Source organism: Dendrobates tinctorius, unplaced genomic scaffold, assembly GCF_039654945.1.
Source record: "Dendrobates tinctorius isolate UK_male_01 unplaced genomic scaffold, ASM3965494v1 ptg000037l, whole genome shotgun sequence".
Classification (NCBI taxonomy): domain Eukaryota; kingdom Metazoa; phylum Chordata; class Amphibia; order Anura; family Dendrobatidae; genus Dendrobates; species Dendrobates tinctorius.
Window position 1 is genome coordinate 1571704 of NW_027361705.1, and position 18952 is coordinate 1590655.

Genomic DNA, 18952 nt, shown 5'->3' on the forward strand with positions numbered 1-18952 from the left:
TCTGACAGGAACGGTCCCTTGTAAACCCATGTTGATATTGGGTCATGAGGTTATTCTTCTTCAGATACTCCAGTATAGTATCTCTTAGAAAACACTTCAGGATTTTACCCACAGTTGAGGTTAAACGTACTGGCCTATAATTTCCAAGTTCAGTTTTTGTCCCCTTTTTGAATATTGGCACCACATTTGCTATACCCCAGTCCTGTGGTACAGACCCTGTTATTATGGAATCTTTAAAGATTAAAAATAATGGTCTATCTATAACTGTGCTTAATTCCTGCAGTACTCCAGGGTGTATCCCATCCGGGCATTTGTCAATTTTAGTGATTCTTAGACGCCGCCATTCTTCCTGCTCGGTTAAGCAGGTGACATTTAATGGAGGATTTTTATCCCTGATCATGTTATCCATCATTGGATTTTCTTGTGTAAATACTGTTGAAAAAAAGTCATTTAGCATATTGGCTTTTTCCTCATCCTCATCCACCATTTCACCCAGACTATTTTTAAGGGGGCCAACACTATCATTTTTTAGCTTCTTACTATTTATGTAGTTAAAGAATATTTTGGGATTATTTTTACTTTCTCTGGCAATGAATATCTCTGTCTCAATGTTTGCTGTCTTGATTTGCTTTTTACAGAATTTATTTAATCTTCTGTATTTATTTAGTGCCTCATCACTACTTACTTGCTTTAATTCTCTAAATGCTTTGTTTTTGTCACTTATTGCGCCCCTTACAGCTCTATTTAGCCATAGTGGTTTCCTCCTATTTCTAACATGTTTATTCCCATATGGTATATATTGTGCACAGGTCCTATTCAGGATGCTAATAAACGTGTCCCATTTTCTCTGTGTATTTTTATGTCTCAGGATATCGTCCTAGTTAATTGCACCAAGATCATCTCTCATCCGTTGGAAATTTGCCTTCCTGAAGTTTAGTGTCCTTGTAACTCCTCTACTACACATCTTATTAAAGGATACATGAAAACTTATTCATTTGTGATCACTATTACCCAAGTGACCCTCAACCCTTACATTTGATATGCGGTCTGGCCTGTTGGTTAATATTAGGTCTAGCAGTGCCCCCCCTCTTGTTGGGTCCTGAAGCAGTTGTGAAAGGTAATTGTCTCTTATAGTTGTCAAAAACCTATTAACTTTGCTGGAACTGTTCCCCAATGTATTTCAGGGTAGTTGAAGTCCCCCATAATAATGACTTCTCCCTGAGTCGCAGCTTTATCTATTTGCTTTATGAGGATATTCTCTGTTGTTTCCATTATTTTTGGAGACTTATAACAAACCCCTATCAGTAATTTATTTTTCCCGCCTCCACCTATCTCTACCCACAGGGACTCTACATTTTCATTAGATTCATATATATTATCACGAAGGATGGGTGCTAAGGATGATTTTACATATAAACACATGCCTCCCCCTCGCTTATTTGTACGGTCATTTCTGAACAGACTATAGCCCTGTAAATTAACTGCCCAGTCATGGCTCTCGTCCAGCCATGTCTCAGATATCCCCACCATGTCATGATTATGTTCCAACAACATTAACTCCAATTCCTCCATTTTGTTGGCGAGGCTTCTTGCATTACTATACATGCACTTTATGTATCTCTATGTACCTCTATTCTTTCTTAAATTGTTAACTGTTCTAACCCCACCCCCCCATGCCACCCCCACCCCCAATTTCATTATTTGTGCCCAAGTCTCTATCTGCACTGTCTTCCCCTCCTATAAAAGGAATACCCTCCCCCCATCCCTAGTTTAAACACTCCTCCAACCTTCTAGCCATTTTCTCCGCCAGGACAGCTGCACCCTCCCTATTGAGGTGCAGCCCATCCCTAGCGTATAACCTGTAGCCAACTGAGAAGTCGGCCCAGTTCTGCAGGAACCCAAACCCCTCCTTCCTACACCAATTCCTGAGCCACTTATTAACCTCCCTATTCTCCCTTTGCCTCTCTGGCGTGGCACGTGGTACAGGAAGTATTTCCGCAAATACTACCTTGGAGGTCCTTGCTTTAAGCTTACAGCCTAATTCCCTGAAATCATCTTTAAGGACCTTCCACCTACCTTTAACTTTGTCATTTGTGCCAATGTGCACCATGACCGCTGGATCCTCACCAGCCCCTCCCAGTAATCTGTCAACCCGATCAGCGATGTGTCAGACTCGAGCGCCAGGTAGGCAGCACACCGTTCGACGATCCCTGTCTTTGTGACAGATTGCCCTATCTGTTCCCCTAATAATTGAGTCTCCCACTACCAGAACCTGTCTGGCCTGTCCTGCTCTCCTATTTCCCCCCTTACTGGAGCAGACACTCCTCCGGCTTTCAGAGGACATGCCTTGCTGCAGCATTAACACTCCCCTCATCTGCCAACTTAGCAAACTTATTGGGGTGTGCCAGATCAGGACTAGCCTCCCTGGTGCTCTTCCCTCTACCCCACCTTCTAACTGTCACCCAGCTAACTGCTTCATTGTCCTGCAGCTCCAACCTATCATCCCCCCTCATCTATCCCATTGAGCGTCTGCTCAGTGAGCAGAAGACTCCTTTCCATATTGTCTATGGATCTCAGTGTTGCCAGCCGCACATTTAGATCCAGTATCTGGGCTTCCAAATGCACAATTTGCTCACATCTCGCACAGCAGTATGCACCCTCGACCGGCTGTTCAAGGATTTCATACATGCGGGCAAGACGTGCACTGGATGGCATTGGCAATAGTGGGGCACATCCTAATGGGGATTGCACCAGACAAAATGATAAGCAAAAATAAATAAAAAGTATTAATAAAAAATAACAGCAATTCAGTAATACCTCCCTTGGAAACTCCCTGAATCCAAAGTCACTGAATCACAAGTCACACACTTACCACAGTTCGCACTTACACTCAGGTCACACTCAGCTTGTTCACACTCGCTCAGGCAGAAGATTTAAAAGAGATTTTTATTTTTTCCCTTTTACCAGCACACCACCCTGCTGCTCAATGCACTTCCAAAAGGAGGCCCTTCATCACAATCTGAACAAACAATGCAGTCAGATCTCCCATTACATTATATGGGAATGGCTCACATTTCATGTCCCTCTGATTAATAGTTTAATTTCATTCTACCTTTTTGTATTGTTTTGCTAGAACATTGACGAGGCTGAAGTTAAAGGGAGTCTGTCACCCCATTTTCGGCCTATTAGCTGCGGACACGCCATCAGGGTGCTGTAGATAAGCCCCCGATGTAACCTGAAAGATAAGAAAAATGAGTTAGATTATACTCACCCTGGCGTCCGGTCCGGCGCCTCCCATCTTCTAGCGATGATGTCCTCCTCTTTACTTCTCCCTCGGCTCCTGCGCTGGCATACTTTATCTGCCCTGTTGAGGGCAGAGCAGAGTACTGCAGTGCGCAGGCGTCGGACTTCTCTGACCTTTCCCGGTACATGCGCATTGCAGTACTTTACTCTGCCCTCAAAAGGGCAGATAAAGTACGCCTGCACAGGAGCCGAGGGAGAAGCAAGGAGGAGGACATCATCGTATGAAGATGGGAGGCACCGGACCGCGACACCCATTGCACCCGACTCCGCCCCCTGGTGAGTATAATCTAACGTGTTTTTCTTATCTTTTAGGTTTCATCGGGGGCTTATCTACAGCAATGCAGAATGCTGTAGATAAGCCCCTGATGGCAGTGGCCGCAGCTTATAGGCCGAAAAAGGGGTGACAGATTCCCTTTAACTTCAGCCTCGTCAAACATTGTACATTGTCAGAGGTTCTCTTTAAGATGGCAATAACTAAACTGATTTAGGAATTCCTGTTTATTGGACAGCACTTACATGAATGTGTCACGTTTCACGAATATAAAAGGGTTCAGCTTCCTGCAGCGACTAAACATATTCACATTTTCTTATATTCAAGATAAAAGGCAAACTACGGTAAGTTCCTTAATAAAAAAAAAATGAAAAACGCGTTTTGGACACAACCTACTTTCTTAAGGTACTGTCACACTTAGCGATGCACCAGCGATAGGACGCGGTCAGGATCGCTGGTGCATCGCTAAGTGGTCGCTAGTGAGCTGCCACACAGGCAGATCTCACCAGCGACATCGCTGGGGATGGGGGTCGCTACTTACCTGTCACACTAGGCGATCCTGCGTCCTCCCGCCCGGCTCCACGCTCGTCTCTCCACAGGAAGCGCCGCAGGAAGCTGACGACGATTAGCGGTCCAGGACGTTCTCACGCGATCAGCGATAACCAGCGGGGGAGTGAGTAGTAGGTAAGTATCAGACGCAGCGATATCGCTAGCAATATCTCTATAACGTCACAAGTTATAGCGATATTGCTAACGATATCGCTTAGTGTGACAGTACCTTTAGTCATGTGCTACACCAGAAGCTCGGCAACACTTTTCTATCTTGTGATATCACCCACTGAACTGCAAGGGTGAATGTCCTGGCTCTCCAGTCTCAACATAAGGAACTGAGTGAGCCGGCTTGTGTTAATAAATAATATTTATTTTTATATAGCGCTAACATATTCCGCAGTGCTTTAGAGTTTGCCCACATTATTATCACTGTCCCTGATGGGGCTCACAATCTAAATTCCCTATCAGTATGTCTTTGGAATGTGGGCGGAAACCCACGCAAACACGGGGAGAACATACAAACTCCTTGCAGATGTTGTTCTTGGTGGGATTCAAACCCAGGACTCCAGCGCTGCAAGGCACAATTTATCTGTGGTCAGCAATAACCCTGACCCAGGATAACTAGCAGGTACTAAAAGAACGTACCAGACAATAAGGATCCGCCGTCCTCCTCCCTGGTGTTCCAAGGTCATCAGCCGAGTTTCTCTTCCTCTCTGAAAACATAGAAAAAAAGGTCCTAATCATTTCATATTTAAAATACTTCAAAACCAATAAGAGAACTTTACAATGGTCCTTACATAGAGCCAAACCCCAATGCTCTGTGCCACTATTACATGTTTGCCTTCAGCAGACCCCTAGCTCTCAAAGAATCCAGTTCATGACATTGAAGTTTCTGTATTAAAATAAGATTTCAATATTTGATTTGTCATGGAAGATCATCCATATCAGATGAAGACTTTGGATTTAAGGGATTTTTCAGGAATAACTTTTCCTTTCCCGTTAACTCCTGTTAAGTTAGTATCATCAGAAAATAATATAAATAGGTACAATAAAAAATATACTGGATTAACCAACTAAACACTTGTGTATGAAGGGTACAAATAATACATTATAACCTGTTATGCTCACTATAAACAGTATATATAAGAAAAGTTAAAATATAGACGCCTTCAGGTCATTTCCTACTCAGATTCTTTACTCAGTGAAGTGGACTACAGATACCCTATTCCCTTACTAGTGGGTCCCTTCCTTGCCTCGGAGGTTGGCACTCTAAGTTAAACGCAATTGGCACCCTTGCTCACCATCGGCTATCACTTACTGACCATATAAGGCCCTATATTCAGCAAAGGAATAAATATAACAGATAACTACAGGTAGTTATAGAGCTCAGTTCGTTTAGTGTATGTAAGATATTAAAATTAAACCAAATAAGCATAAACACATACCAATAAAGCAATATAAATATTGTGTCACGATACTAGATTGGAAAAAATAAATTTCCTTAATAAACATGCTCAGTGGTTAGTGACATGGCAATAAACCAATAGGGAACTCCCAGCAATATAGTTGGAAAACACAGATAGCAACTTAACTATAATTGTGTATAAATCCCTATAGATTTCAATTCATCCAACAGAGTGAATCAATATGATGTCATTCAGCATACAAGTAGTTATAAATCTTGACGCATTTCTCCTAAGTGCACACGTGGTCAAAGTTGTTGGTACCCCTCATTTAATGACAGGAAAAACCCACAATGGTCACAGAAATAACTTGAATATGACAAAAGTAATAAATAAAAAATATATGAAAATGAAGTAATGAAAGTCATACATTGCTTTTCAACCATGCTTCCACAGAATGTAAAACAAATTCAAACTCATGAAATAGGCCTGGATAGAAATGATGGTCCCCTAACTTAATATTTTGCTGCACAACTTTTTGAGGTAATCACTGCTCTCAAACGATTCCTGTAACTGTCAATGAGACTTCTGCACCTCTCGACAGGTATTTTGACCCACTCCTCAAGAGCAAACTGCTCCAGTTGTCTCGTGTTTTGAAGGTTGCATTTTCCAGATGGCATGTTTCAGCTTTTTCCAAAGATGCTCAATAGGATTTAGGTCAGAGCTCATAGAAGGCCACTTCAGAATAGTCCAATGTTTTCCTCTTAGCCATTCTTGCGTGTTTTTAGCTGTGTGTTTTGGGTCATTATCCTGTTGCAAGACCAGGGCCTGTGACTGAGACCAAGCTTTCTGACACTTGGCAGTACATTTCTCTCTAGAATCCCTTGATAGGCTTGAGATTTCATTGTACCCTGCACAGATTCTAGACACCCTGTGCCAGATGCAGCAAAGCAGCCCCAAAACATTACATAGCCTCCTCCATGTTTCATAGTAGGGACAGTATTCTTTCCTTGATATGCTTCATTTTTCCATCTGTGAACATAGAGCTGATGTGCCTTACCAAAAAGTTCCATTTTTGTCTCATCTGTTCATAAGACATTCTCGCAGACGCTTTGTGGCTTGTCAACATGTAGTTTGGCATATTCCAGTCTGGCTTTTTTTATGATTTTTTTTTCAAAAATGTTGACTCCTCGGTCGTCTCCCATGAAGTCCACTTTGGCTCATACAATGACAGATGGTGCGATCTGACACTGATGTTCCTTTAGCTTGAAGTTCACCTTTAATCTGTTTAGAAGTTTTTGGAGGCTCTATTGTTACCATTCGTATTATCAGTTTCTTTGATTTGTCATCAATTTTCCTCCTGCGGCCACATTCAGGGAGGTTGGCTACAGTTCCATGGAGCTTACATTTCTGAATAATATGTGCAACTGTAGTCACAGGAACATCAAGCTGCTTGGAGATGGTCTTATAACTTTTACCTATAACATGTTTGTCTATCATTTTCTTTCTAATCTCCTGAGACAACTCTTTCCTTCGCTTCCTCTCATCCATGTTGAGTCTGATACATGTCACCAAACAGCACAGTTAGTATCTGTAGCCCTCTATACAGGCCCACTCACTGATTCCAAGACTGTAGACACCTGTGATCCTAATTAGTGGACACACCTTGATTTAACCCCTTTCCTACATTGGACGTAATATTCCGTCCATGTGACCTGGGACCTAAGTCCCAAGGACGGAATATTACGTCACACGCGATCAGTGGCGCTCACGGAGGGAGCGCAGCTGATCGCGGCCGGGTGTCAGCTGATTATCACAGCTGACACCTGGCACTTTGTGTCAGGGGCGGTCACGGACCGCCCCCGGCACACTGGCACACTGCGATCAAACATGATCACAGTGTACCGGGGGTAAAGGAGAGAAGCGCGCAGGGAGGGGGCTCCCTCCGTGCTTCCCTGCAACCCCCGGAGCGACGCGATATGCTGCGTCGCTCCGAGAGTCCTCCTCCCTGCAGGCCCCCAGATCTAATATGGCCGCGGGGGCCTTCAGGGTCCTGCAGGGAGGCGTCTTCCTCACTACCTGCTTAGAGCAGGCAGAAGGAAGCCTACAGCAGCGCCTGTCAGATCGCTGATCTGACACAGTGCTGTTCTAAGTGTCAGATCGGACAATGATGTCCCCCTTGGGACAATATAATAAAGTAAAGAAAAAAAAGTGTAAAAATAATTTAAAAAATCACAAAATAAATTAAAAAAAAATATTCCCTAATAAATTCTTTTTTTTCTAAATAAAAATAATACACATTTAGTAGTACCGCGTCTGTAACGACCCACGCTATAAAACTATCCCACTAGTTAACCCCTTTACTGAACCCCTTAAAAAAAACAAAGCAAGAAACAATGCTTTATTATCATACTGCCGAACAAAAAGTGGTATAACATGCGATCAAAAAGACGGATATAAATAACCATGGTACCACTGAAAACGTCATCTTCTCCCGCAAAAAACGAGCCACCACACAGCGTCATCAGCGAAAAAATAAAAAAGTTATAGCTCACAGAATAAAGCTATGCAAAAATAATGATTTTTTATAAAATTGTTTTCATTGCATAAAAGCGACAAAACGTAAAAAAAGACATAAATGAGGTATCGCTGTAATCGTACTGATCCGAAGAATAAAACCACTTTATCAATTTTACCATACGCGGAACGGTGCACCCCCCCAAAAGAAATTCATGAAATGCTGGTTTTTGTTCATTCTGCATACCAAAAATTGGAATAAAAAGCGATCAAAAAATGTCACGTGCCCGAAGATAGTACCAATAAAAACGTCAACTCGTCCCGCAAAAAATAAGACCCCACATGACTTGGTGGTTCAAAATATGGAAAAATTATAGCTCTCAAAATGTGATGCAAAAACTATTTTTACAATAAAAAGCGTCTTTTAGCGTGTGACAGCTGCCAAACATAAAAACCCGCCATAAATAGTAACCCAAACCCCCCTTTATTACTCCCTTAGTTAGGGATAAATAATAAAATTTAAAAAAAATGTATTTATTTCCATTTTCCCATTAGGGTTAGGGTTATGTTTAGGGTTAGGGCTAGGGTTAGCAATAGGGCTAGGGCTAAGGTTAGGTCTAGGGCTGAGATTAGGGTTAGGGGTGTGTTAGAGTTAGGGTTGGAGTTAGAATTGGGGGTTTCCACTGTTTGGGCACATCAGGGGCTCTACAAACGCAACATAGTGTTTAATCTCAATTCCAGCCAAAAAAGTCAAATGCCGCTGCTTCCCTTCCGAGCTCTGCCATGCGCTGAAATAGTGGTTTACCCCCACATATGGGGTATCAGAGTACTCAGGACAAATTGGACAATACCTTTTGGGGTCCAGTTTCCCTTGGAAAAATAAAAATTGGGGGTGAAAAGATCATTTTTGTGGAAGAAATATGATTTTTTAATTGTACGGCTGTATGTTATAAACTTCTGTGAAGCCCCTAGGGGTTCAAAGTTCTCACCACACATCTAGATAAGTTCCTTGGGGGTCTAGTTTTCAACATGGGGTCACTTGTGGGGGGTTTCCACTGTTTAGGCACATCAGGGGCTCTCCAAACGTGACATGGCGCCCGATCTCAATTCCAGCCAATTTTGCGTTGAAAAAGTCAAACGGCGCTTGTTCCCTTCCGAGCTCTGCCATGCGCCCAAACAGTGGTTCCCCCCACATATCATGTGTCAGCGTACTCAGGACAAATTGCACAATAACTTTTGCAGTCTAATTTCTCCTGTTATCCTTGGTAAAATAAAAAAATTGGACCTGAATTATTTTTTTTTGTGAAAAAAAGTTAAATGTTCATTTTTTTTTTTAAACATTCAAAAAATTCCTGTGAAGCACCTGAAGGGTTAATAAACTTCTTGAATGTGGTTTTGAGCACCTTGAGGAGTGCAGTTTTTAGAATGGTGTCACTTTTGGGTATTTTCTATCATATAGACCCCTCAAATTGACTTCAAATGTGGTGTGGTCCCTAAAAATAAAATGGTGTTGTAAAAAGGAGAAATCGCTGGTCAACTTTTAACCCTTATAACTTCCTAACAAAAAAAAAAATTGGTTCCAAAATTGTGCTGATGTAAAATAAACATGTGGGATATGTTACTTATTAAGTTTTTTGGGTGTCATATCTGTGATTTAAGGGCATAAAAATTCAAATTTGGAAAATTGCAAAATTTTTGCCAAATTTCCGTTTTTTCAAAAATAAACGCAAGTTATATCAATTAAATTTTACCACTGACATGAAGTACAATATGTCACGAGAAAACAATGTCAGAATCACCAGGATCCATGGAAGCATTCCAGAGTTATTACCTCATAAAGGGACAGTGGTCAGAATTGTAACAATTGGCCTGGGCATTAACGTGCAAACCACCCTTGGGTGTAAAGGGGTTAACATGTCCCTTTTCTCACTTTATTTTAAGGGGTACCACCATTTCTGTCCAGGCCTGTTTCATGAGTTTTATTTTTATTTTTTAAAATTTCAGCATGGCTGAAAAGCAATGTCTGACTTTCATTTGTTAATTTTCATAGATAGATCTTTGATCATAGATAATTTTCATAGATAGATCTTTGATTTATTATTACTTTTGTCAGATTCAAGTTATTTCTGTCACCATTTTGGGTTTTTCTGTCATTAAAAAAGGGGTACCAACAATTTTGACCACATGTGTAGGTTTATCAGGAGAACATACTCTACTGTTATCATTTAAGGGGATATCGGGGACTAAAAAAATAAAGTGCCTAAGCACTATCAGGCAGGTAGTTGCTACCCACCTGCCCGTTGTGCCCAGCACCACTCTCTGCCAGCAGAGAACTCTCACAGACTTCCTCTGACCTTACCTGTCAGCAGAGCAGCAGTTTCTTTTCCTGTTGACAGGGTGGGACTACTGGTGTCATGCTGATTGACAGCAGACTCTTCGCTGCCTAATTGGGGAAGCCAGCTGTCTATCAGCATGATGCCAGTAGTCCCGCTCTGTCTACAGGAAGAGAAACGTCTGCTCTGTTGACAGGGAGCAGCTGAATCTCTGGTAGGAGCAGTCAATGACTGGCGCCGTGTACAAAAGACAGGTAGTTGCCTTTGTGACCAACTACATACCTTTTGTTTTAAAGTCCCCTGTGGCAGATCGGCTCACTCGGCTGAACACTGAGGTAGACACAGGCACACTGTCTCTTTAAATCTTCAGATGGTTTATTATGTATGCAGCATAAACCAACGTGACATAAAAATAAACACAGCCCTTTGGGCAAAATGGCAAAAGCAAAATAAAATGGTATCTCACAGTCTCTTTAGCTGCAGGGATCCGCCCTGCTCAGGGTCAGCAAAACCTCCTGATTCAGTTTAGCACCAACATAAGAACTTTCCTGGAGCTACTCTCTCCACACATGCTGAACACTGACTGCCTCTGGAGGCCAACTATTTAAGCCCAGACCACACCTTGGGGTGAAGATAAGGTGGACAACCTCCTATTCACTCAATAGTTGTCCACAAAAAACCCAGCCCTTTCACAAATTGGCTGTTAACCTCTTGCAACACTTAAGGCCCTTTTACATTTAGCGATGCCCCAGCGATCCGACCAGCGATATGACCCGGTCAGGATCGCTGGTGCATCGCTAAATGGTCGCTAGTGAGCTTTCACACAGAAAGATCTCACAGCGATGTAGCAGTGACGCAGCGCACGATACCCACCTTTCACACACAGCGATCCTGATGTCCTCCCGCCCGCCTCCACACGTCGCTCGTCTCACACAGCAGTAAGCCCAGCAGGAAGCGGACGACGAGAAATGGAGCCGGACATTCTCGCGCGATCAGCGACAGCCAGCGGGGGAGCCGGTTGGAGATAAATATCACACATAGCGATATCGCTAGCAATATTGCTATAACGTCACAAAATCAGTGACGTTTTAGCTATATTGCTAGCGATATCGCTATGTGTAAAACCCCCTTTACTGTGCTGAAGGAAAACTCCTGAGTTTCACATCAGTGAAGCCATTAACCTCAATGAAATGTATCTCGCCTCCAGCATCTTGCCAGTGACTTTGTCACATCCCTTTAATCCAACAATAATGTGTAGAACGAAGCTTAAATTTACTGTAGCTTTTGAGCTCAGCATTGTCTACCAGTCAATTAGAAAAAAGAATACATCTCAAAGGTCTGGGGGAACAGTGTCCATTGTAAGAAGACTCTGACGGACTATTGTCCTGTGGATAGAGTAGATTTTTTTTAAATATTAGAGATGAGCGACTTTGCCTTTTTTAGGGTAGAGTCGGGTTTTATGAAACCCGACTTTCGCAAAACTCGGGTCGAACGAAATCGGCCGACTATAGGGAAAAGTCGGAGGCCGACTGAAACACGAAACCCAATGCAAGTCAATGGGGAAGCAAAGTTGGCAGGGAGTGGAGGACAGTAAACACTCCTACAGTGCCCATTTCAATGCCAAAAACATCAATTCTTATTACTTAAACTTGTCAACATGAATTTACTTCATAATAATAGTTAGGCATTGAAAACTGGGGGTTATTTGGCTAAAGTTGTGGGGGGGAAGGGCTGGCTCCAGGTTTTAGTGTGCCCTGGGCCAAAGAGTGTCAGAGTGCCCCTTTAACACATACCACAACTCATGATGCTCTGATACGGCACAGAAATATAGGTATAATACAATGACAAATACTTCACTGCTTACATGACATGACTGATCTATTTTAAATTGTACAATAGCTCAAAAAAAGGACAGTATATTACTCCATACAGTATTATGGCCACCACATTGTGCGCCATACAGAATAATGAGCCCCATATATTTCTCCATACAGAATAATTGGTCACATATAATGTTCCATACAGTATATGATGAGCTCCACATAATGCTACAGTATATGATGGGCCTCATGGATGTTGCTCCAGTGTATGATGGGCCCTAATAAGGCTTCAAATATAATGGGCCCCATTTCTAATGCTCCAGTGTATCATGTGCCCCATAGATGCTGCTCCAGTGTCTGGTCTGCCCCATTTATAATGCTCCAGTATACAGTCATGGCCAAAAGTTTTGAGAATGACACAAATATTATATTTTCACATGATCTGCTGGCCTCTGGTTTTTATGTGTGTTTGTCAGATGTTTTTATCACATACAGAAATATAATTGCAATCATATTATGAGAAGCAAAAGGTTATACTGACAGAATGAGTTAATGCAGCAAATCAATATTTGCAGTGTTGACCCTTCTTCTTCAGGACCTCAGCAATTCTCCCTGGCATGCTCCCAATCAACTTCTGGATCATATCTTTACTGATAGCAGTCCATTCTTGCAAAATCAATGCTTTTATTTTGTCTGAATTTGAAGGTTTTTGTTTGTCCACCCGTCTCTTGATGATTGACCACAAGTTCTCAATGGGATTAAGATCTGGGGAGTTTCCAGGCCATGGTCCCAAAATCTCTGTTTTATTCCCTGAGCCATTTAGTTATCACCTTTGCTTTATGGCAAGGTGCTCCATCATGTTGAAAAAGGCATTGTTGATCGCCAAACTGCTCTTGGATGGTTGGGAGAAGTTGCTCTTGGAGGACATTCTGGTACCATTCTTTATTCATGGCTGTGTTTTTAGGCAAGACTGAGAGAGAGCCCATTCCCTTGGCTGAGAAGCAACCCCACACATGAATGGTTTCAGGATGCTTGACAGTTGGCATGAGACAAGACTGGTGGTAGCGCTCACCTGGTCTTCTCTGAATAAGCCATTTTCCAGATGTCCCAAACAATTGAAAAGGGAATTCATCAGAGAAAATGACTTTACCCCAGTCCTCAGCAGTCCACTCCCTGTACCTCTTGCAGAATATCAGTCTGTCCATGATGTTTTTCCTGGAGAGAAGTGGCTTCTTTGCTGCCCTCCTTGAGACCAGGCCTTGCTCCAAGAGTCTCCGCCTCACAGTGCGTGCAGATGCACTCACACCTGCCTGTTGCCATTCCTGAGCAAGCTCTGCACTGCTGGTAGCCCGATCCCGCAGCTGAAACACTTTTAAGAGACGGTCCTGGCGCTTGCTGGTCTTTCTTGGGCGCCCTGGAGCCTTTATGGCAACAAGGGAACCTCTCTCCTTGAAGTTCTTGATGATGCGATAGATTGTTGACTGAGGTGCAATCTTTCTAGCTGCGATACTCTTCCCTGTTAGGCCATTTTTGTGCAGTGCAATGATGACTGCACGTGTTTCTTTAGAGATAACCATGGTTAACAGAAGAGAAACAATGATGCCAAGCACCAGCCTCCTTTTAAAGTGTCCAGTGGTGTCATTCTTACTTAATCATGACAGATTGATCTCCAGCCCTGTCCTCATCAACACCCGCACCTGTGTTAATGGAGCAATCACTGAAACGATGTTAGCTGGTCCTTTTAAGGCAGGGCTGCAATGATGTTGAAATGTGTTTTGGAGGACAAAGTTCATTTTCTAGGCAAATATTGACTTTGCAAGTAATTGCTGTTAAGCTGATAACTCTTTATAACATTCTGGAGTATATGCAAATTGCCATTAGAAAAAATGAAGCAGTAGACTTTGTAAAAATTAATATTTGTGTCATTCTCAAAACTTTAGGCCATGACTGTATGATGGGCCTCATGGATGATGCTCCAGTGTATGATGGGCCCTAATAATGCCCCATATATAATGGGCTCCAGTGTATAATGGGCCCCGTAAATGCTGCTCCAGTGTCTGATGTCCCCAATCTGGAATGCTCCAGTATATGATGGGCCTCATGGATGATGCTCCAGTGTATGATGGGCCCTAATAATGCTCCATATATAATGGGCCCCATTTCTAATGCTCCAGTGTATCATGTGCCCCATAGATGCTGCTCCAGTGTCTGATTTGCTCCATTTATAATGCTACAATATATGATAGGCCTCATGGATGATGCTCCAGTGTATGATGAGTCCTAATAATGCTCCATATATAATGGGCCCCATTTCTCATGCTCCAGTGTATAATAGGCCCCGTAAATGCTGGTCCAGTGTCTGATGTCCCCCATTTGGAATGCTCCAGTATATGATGGGCCTCATGGATGATGCTCCAGTGTATGATGGGTCCTAATAATGCTCCATATATAATGGGCCCCATTTCTCATGCTCCAGAGTATAATAGGCCCCGTAAATGCTGCTCCAGTGTCTGATGTCCCCCATTTGGAATGCTCCAGTATATGATGGGCCCCATTTTTAATTATCCCAGGCATGGTATGTGAAAAGAGCTCCATGGAGTAATCTGAAGTGTGTGCTGCCGCATCCTTCACTTTTGGTGTGGGTGAAGGACACAAGGAAATGGGTTGCTCCTGACCAGAAGCCTGCAATTACGACTCAGTGCTTGCATTTTTTTAAACTTCAGAAGAGGAGGCGATAGAGCTGGAGGCTATTTCAGCAATGTAAGCCAAAAACAGTTCCTGATGTTTCGGCTTCAAAAGCAGTCTACTTACTCCCAGAAAACGGAGCCTTCCAGGCCTTCCAGAGCTACACAATTATGCAGGCTCAACACCTCCTGCCTTAGCTGCTATTGTGTTTTTGGCACTACCAGCAGAAGCACCACCATCAGTACAAGGTGGCCCCCCCACGCCCACGTCCGTGTCCTCTTCCACCATACTTCCTCATGTTTTGGAAAATGGACCCAAAATACCAGCAGATATATGGTACTGTATCAGAAGCGTACAGCTCCATACAGTCTAGGGTTAACAGTAAATCTCCGTATATATTTCATGAGTCATACACAGACGCTCACAGGCTCAGTATGGATTACCCAATTAAATAAAAAGTTGAAAAAGGGTACAGTATCACCAGATACAAGGTGTATATATAGTATAATGTATACATTCTGAATCTCCGTATACATTTCAGGAAGCAGACACAAACGCTCTCAGGCCCAGTATGGATTACACAAGAATATGAAAAGCTGTAAATGGGTAATGTAACACAAGCATACAGCTGTATACAGTGTTGGGGTAATCTTAAAGCTCCTAATATATTGCTGGACTAACAGACAGATGTTCACAGGCTCATTATGGATTACACCAGAATCTAAATAGCTAAAAAGGTTACTGTATCAGAAGTATACAGCTGTTTACAGTGTTGGCCAAATTTGAAATCTCGGTATATATTTCCGGAGTCACCCTCAGACGCTCTCTCAGTCTAGGTTTGACCATAATAAAAAATGTTGTAAAAAAGGTACTGGATAACAAGATAGCAAGTGTATATATATTATAGGGTACAACTGAAATCTCCGTATACATAGTCCCGTAGTCACTCTCAGACGCTTAATCAGTATGGATTTGACCGTAATACTAAATGTTGAACAAAGGTACTGTATAACAAGATACAAGCTGTATCGAGTATAGGGTAAAAATTGATATCTCCGAATCACCATATATATAGAAGGCATAAAACACACACGATCACTCACTATGGATGATACCGTAATACAAAATTTTGAACAAAGGTACTGTATCAGCACAAACCAGGTGTATCCAGTCTAGGTGTAATTGTTAATTTCCGTCTATACTTCCGGAGTGAGACACAGACACTGTTAGGCGTCGGATTCCTGCGGCTACACAGCAGGAGTCCAGAGCCTCACATACTGCTTCGCAGCAAGTTACTCCTGAGGCTAAGTCCCTCTGCCACTCCTCTGAGCATGCTCATGAGACAATCTCCCATTGGAGGTCGGGAGTCACATGCTCAGGTCCTTCTCCTGATCTGATTGGTCCATCTCAGAGATCTGGAAGGTCCCGGCAGCGCACACGGCTATAAAAGGGCCGCATGGCCGTTCAGCCATGCGCTAGTATAGGCTATTCTTGCTAGATGTGTGAATGGTGATGGATGTATGATTCTGGTGACTGACTCATTAAGATTCCCCTCCCTCTGATATTACGCATGTGGATAGGGAACTATAGTTAGAGTTCGCGCCAGTCAGTGGCAAGCCATAGGCCACTGTGCACACCGCACCTCTACACTAGCGTCCGGTGGTGTCACGTCTCTCAAGGCACCATTGCTTAGCGGCTCTGTCTGCCGCCGCGCTGCATGTAGCAGCACTTACCGGCGTCCGCAGCAGCAACGCCGCACGCACGGTAGGTCTAGACGGACACCGTCCCCTGTCTTGGAACCGTGTCCTGTGACCAGATACCGTGTGTGCAATTTCACTGAGTCTGGTGAAGTCTAACTGGCTCAGTGTATACTTGTATGTTTTTGTTACAGCGCCTCTGTGAGTTTAATAGAGTCCGCTCCGCGCTCATCGGGTGATGTTGAACCCTAGTGCATTATACCGCCATAGAGCGCGTCTGCCATTGTTTAGCAGCGGTTTTAACACCTACTGCACGGTGGACCCCGAGCGGCGAACGCACTTTATTATTTATTTATTTAGTGCGTTCCGCCGTTCCTAACATTATACTTTCGCCAATGTCTGGCTAATAATGGCAGACATGCAGCAGCTTCAGCAGTAATTCAGCAGTAGGTTGGCTACTGTCGAGAGTGCCGACTCCGCTGCGAAGTTTACTGAGGCTGCTGCTCAGGCAGTCACACAGGCTGTCTCACATGTGTCCACGTCCACGCCTGCACCAACAGTTACCCGCCTCCCGTTGCCCGATAAATTTTCTGGCGATAGCGCCTCCTGTAGGGGTTTCGTGAGCCAGTGCTCTATTCAGCTTGAGTTACTGGCCGCACGTTTCCCTACAGAACGGGGTAAGGTGGGGTTCCTCGTTTCCCTTCTGTCGGGCAGGGCGATAGAGTGGGCCACGCCACTGTGGGAAAGTGGTGACCCAGAAGTTTGGACAGCTGCTCAGTTCTTAACATCTCAAAAGCAGGTCTTTTTGGGCCCACGGGTCACTCATGATACCTCTCTCCAGTTACTTGCGCTTACGCAGGGAACTCAGTCGGTCAGTCAGTATGCCGTTCATTTCCGGACACTGGCTTCCGAGCTCGAGTGGCCTGATAGAGCACTCATCCCTGTGTTCTGGAGAGGGTTGGCTGAGCATGTCAAAGATGCCTTATCCACCAGGGAGGTTCCCATCAGCCTGGAATAGTTTATAGCGATCTCCACCCGTATAGACCTCCGTTTTACGGAGCGTGGGCTGGAGCGTATTCAATCCAGACAGAAGTTTAGGTCAACTGCTGGCTTCTCCGAATTGCTGGAGCCTACTGATCTGGAGGTTTTACCTCCTGAACCCATGGACGTGTCCCGTACCGGTCCAAAACCACGTCCGGCACAGGGTCCCACTTGCTGCTACCTGTGCCGACAGTCGGACCACCTGGCTAATAGATGTCCACAGCGGTCGAAAAAACGTTCACCTCCGGTGGCAGTTGGTGGAGATCTACCTAATATGAAAACGTTCTCCTCCAAACCAGTATTCCGAGGGACGTTAGATAGCGGGGCTTCCTCCTGGGAGGTAGAGGTCACAGTGGACTCTGGGGCAGAGGAAAACTTTATGTCCTCAGCCTTTGCCCAAAAATACGCCATTAAACTGGTGCCACTTCCTCACCCTGTGACCGTTAGGGTGGTTAACGGATCTTCCTTACCGTATCAGATTACCCACCAGACAGCACCCCTGGGGTTCTCAATATCCCCGTCTCATCGCGAGACGTTGATCCTGCTCATCATGCCTAAGGGCATCGACCAGGTGCTTCTCGGACTCCCCTGGTTACGTTGCCATTCTCCCCATATTGAGTGGTCCTCAGGGAGTATACTGGGCTGGAGCAAGGAGTGTGTGGGAAGGTGCATGGGGGGCAGTGTTCAAGTAGCCTCTGTGGAGGTGCCTGCGGATCATTCCGCACCCCTCACTGGGAATCTGAAGTTCATGGCTCCTGTCGTCTTTGAACCAGTGCCGCCGAGCAAAACCTTTGTTCCGCCTCACCTGTGGTCCAAAGTACTCGCGTGGGCACACGCGTCCAGGGTGGGTGGTCTCTTTGGTTACAAGCGTACCACAAAACTCTTGGCTAGCTCTTATTGGTGGCCGCACAGGGCTCAGGACACTAAAAAATATATTCAGGCATGCGCCTCCTGTGCTCGGAGTAGATCCTCTAAACAGAGATCGGCTGGGTTACAGTGTCTCTTGCCGGTGGCAGACCAGGCAATGGAGGTCCGCGACAGTCTGGGTCGCACCCCGCATGTCGCTCAAATCTCTGTAATATGAATGAAGACGCCAGCCGACACACTTCGGCGCCCCACTCCAACTTCGGCTCCTGGCAACTTAGCCATCCCCGAAGCCCTCCACGTGCCTTCTCTTGGACCAATTCACATGTCCCGGTTTTTCAAGTCATCTGTGGTCTGCGGACGAGCCTGAGGCCTATGCCTCTGTGGGACATAAGGTGGTACGTGGCAAAAAATTTTGCCAGGAGGGGGGGTAATGCGGCTACACAGCAGGAGTCCAGAGCCTCAC

General features: G+C 44.3%; 1 protein-coding gene across 7 annotated transcripts in view; it reads right to left on the minus strand.

The window, feature by feature from the left end:
* The window catches only part of LOC141088011 (sphingomyelin phosphodiesterase 3-like), an 854992-nt gene that overhangs the window by 382561 nt on the left and 453479 nt on the right, over nucleotides 1-18952 (minus strand). For all 7 annotated transcript variants that reach the window (XM_073573854.1, XM_073573852.1, XM_073573848.1 and 4 more), the window contains one exon: nucleotides 4772-4839. The gene's annotated coding sequence lies outside the window, so the exon portion shown is untranslated. The remainder of the gene's footprint in view (nucleotides 1-4771; nucleotides 4840-18952) is intronic.